Below are 3,318 nucleotides of genomic sequence, written 5' to 3' on the forward strand. Positions count from 1 at the left end.
TGTTTTTGTGCTTTGCTGTTTTAATCAATATTTTGTTTTTTTATGTTGAAATGCTAATCTGTCTTTATTGTTGCTGGTTGTTCTGCCGTTAATGAGAATGCGAAACAATGTTTAAAGAAATAAAAAAAAAGAATAATCAAATCCCCATCTACAGCTCCCACCATCTGCCCCCATCCTTCAATTTTCAAAACTTTATTTATGAATGTGTGCGTGTGCTCAGTGGCTAGGTCCTGTCCACCTCTTTGCAACCCCATGGACTGTAGCCTGCCCGGCTCCTCAGTCCATGAAATTTCCTAGGCAGGAATACTGAAGTGGATTGCCATTTCCTAGTCCAGGGGATTTTCATGACCCAGGGATGGAACCCTTAAAAAAGTCATTCCAGTGTATCTCGCTCAGAACTTCTCTAGATTCTAAATGAGTGAAGAATAAATGAATGCATGAAGGAATAAATACATAGAGGAAATGATAAAGCAAATGGGGTAAATGTTAACAGTATGTGGATCTGAATCTGGATGAAGGGTATAAAAGGGTTTCTTGAACTGTTTTTATTTTTGTGACTATTTTAAGGATAAACTATTTTCAGATAACAAGTTAGAAAAAGTTCTGCTGTTCTAAGGTATAGTTCATGAAACTATTTTTCAGTCCTCCAACCAATACGTTTTCCCTTCTCTGAATGTGTATAGCACTTTACTCCTGTTTTTGGTTTTTCATTTATCACATGCAGACTTGTTACTTGGTCATTTCAGGTTGTTTTGGGTGTGGAAGGCTGACCCTCCATGTTCTCAATTGCATGTTCTGTCCTTGGTATGGTCTTTGTGACTCTCTCATGGCCCCCATCTAATTCTGGCACACAGGAGGCTCTGCAGAGTCTGGAAAGAGCCCTGGGTGGGAAGACTTGGGGTGAAGTCCTTGCTCTGCCACTCAGTTGCTCTGTGAACTTGGACAAATGAATGCATGACTCTGTGCTTCAGTTTCTCTATTTGTTCAATTAGAGGGCTATAGGAGGCTTCTCCTGTTCTAAACAGTGGTTAAATATCTGGCTGCTACTGCTAAGTCACTTCAGTCGTGTCCAGCTCTGTGCGACCCCATAGACAGCAGCCCACCAGGCTCCCCCGTCCCTGGGATTCTCCAGGCAAGAACACTGGAGTGGGTTGCCATTTCCTTCTCCAAAGCATGAAAGTGAAAAGTGAAAGTGAAGTCGTTCAGTCGTGTCTGATTCTTCGCGGACCCCATGGACTGCAGCCTTCCAGGCTCCTCTGTCCATGGGATTTTCCAGGCAAGAGTACTGGAGTAGGGTGCCATTGGAAGCAATTTAATATTCTAGAAATATCTTATAAAAAAGAGGGGGTGAAATTAGAATATGAGCTTCTCTATTAAAAAATGCTTATGGAGAATGGAATGGCAACCCACTCCAGTATTCTTACCTGGAGAATTCCATGGACGGAGGAGCCTGGTGTGCTACAGTCCACAGGGTCGCAAAGAGTCAGACATGACTGAGCAACTAACACATAGCAGGTATAAAGAGAAAAGTGAGAAGAAAAAAATGCTTAATAGCATATCAGGCTGGAGCTATGAAAAACAGTTCAACAGCTTTGGCAGTCCAAAAATTTTACAAGTGACATTTTGAGCAAATCTGTTGAACCACACACAGATCCTTCTCTTTGTCTCATTTTGGCAATGTTTTCTCTTTACCACGAATACTGGGATAAATGTGGACTGAGAAAGCTGACCCTCCTCACCCCATGCACTTGAGTTGTCTTTTTTCAGCAGTTGAATTGGTTTTACAGTGATTTATCCACACTCTTCCCACACTACCTGTGGCTAATGAAACGTGTGTGAGATACGTGGCTGTGGGGATTAAACATGGCGGAGGTCCTTGGCAGTTTGATGTTCACTTACTAATTCTTCCTTTCTGACTTCATTATTTACTGATGATTTTGAGCAAAAACCCCGAAGAAGAGTTTTAGTCTTTCTCCCTTCCTCCCAGGGCTAACAATTGCTCAGTTTTCAGGTTGAAGCTCATTTGAATACTACTTTGTTACTGAAAGTTTAAAATAATGGACATAAAAGGAGTCCCTCTATTTCATTGGTTGAAATGTGCTCTCTTTTAATTTGACATTTGTCTATTTCATATCCATCTAATATACCACATATTAGGATTTTATTATTATTTTATTTTTTAATTTTTTGGACCATGTCACATGGCTTGTGGGATCCTAGATCCCCAACCAGGGACTGAACCCAGCCGGGTCCCAGGGCTGTGAAAGTGCCAAGTCCTCACCACTGAACTACCAGGGACTTTCCCATATTAGAATTTTTAAAGTCTCAGCCCTTTTCAAAAAAATTTGATCCATTGATATAATAAGAAAATATACTCTAAGTTTTATTTGTATCTACAAACAAAATTTTAGCTAATAAAAAGTTATTAACTAAGCATCATACTTTCCAATCGTCAAAGCTCCTATAATGTGTATGAGAACTAAAGGTGGCGAGTGCACTGAGATTCAACATATAGTTAAGGAGGTTTGCAGTTCACGGAGACTGTTAGGTATATTTCTATAATCTCTTCAGTAAACACAAATATTTTCTGGGTAAATGCAAAATTCTGCAATATCCCATGGACAGAGGAGCCTGGCAGGCTACAGTCCATGGGGTGGCAAAGGGTCGGACACGACTTAGTAACTGAACACACACGTGCACAATTAATACTTAAGGAAATGTTAATTTGATGCACTTATGAATTTTTAACTGTTCTCAAAAAACTCTATAAGTGAGCTGGATTCATCTGGATCTTGTCATCTGTGGATGTTTTAAAGACATAAGTGGAGTTTCTAAAATTTTTATACTGGGATCACTAAAGCTAATTTTGCTTATCCATTCAGATTGGATCAGATTTACTTAATTCTCCAGATGGGAAAGTGTGTAGTCAGTTAAAACAGCTATGACCTCAGAAGGAATAGTCTTCTTTTGCATAATTGGTGTCACCCCTGAGTCCTAGTTTTCCTCTACTGCATCACTGTGTTTGTGCTTTATATTGGTTAATTCAACTTACATTGGGGATAGTGGAGAACATTCCATGACTGATGTTGTTGTTTGCATTGCTACTTTTTAAAGATTGAAGAGAATTTTATCTTATGCCATACGCTCTTACAGACATCAAAATGGCCACGAGTGAAAATATTATTCAGAATTTCAATCTTGTTAGCAGCAAACTCTTGAGAGCCTGTTGGAGAGCAAGGAGATCAAATCAGTAAATCCTAAATATTCAGTAAATCCTGAATATTCATTGAAAGGACTGATGTTGAAGCTGAACCTTCA

General features: G+C 39.5%; 1 non-coding gene across 1 annotated transcript; it reads left to right on the top strand.

The window, feature by feature from the left end:
* Nucleotides 1-3,035: 3,035 nt before the first annotated feature.
* Nucleotides 3,036-3,104, top strand: MIR2298 (microRNA mir-2298). The gene has a single exon (NR_031093.1). It is a non-coding gene; the product is annotated as a microRNA mir-2298 (primary transcript).
* Nucleotides 3,105-3,318: the final 214 nt, after the last annotated feature.

The sequence above is a fragment of the Bos taurus genome, chromosome 11, assembly GCF_002263795.3.
Source record: "Bos taurus isolate L1 Dominette 01449 registration number 42190680 breed Hereford chromosome 11, ARS-UCD2.0, whole genome shotgun sequence".
NCBI lineage: Eukaryota > Metazoa > Chordata > Mammalia > Artiodactyla > Bovidae > Bos > Bos taurus.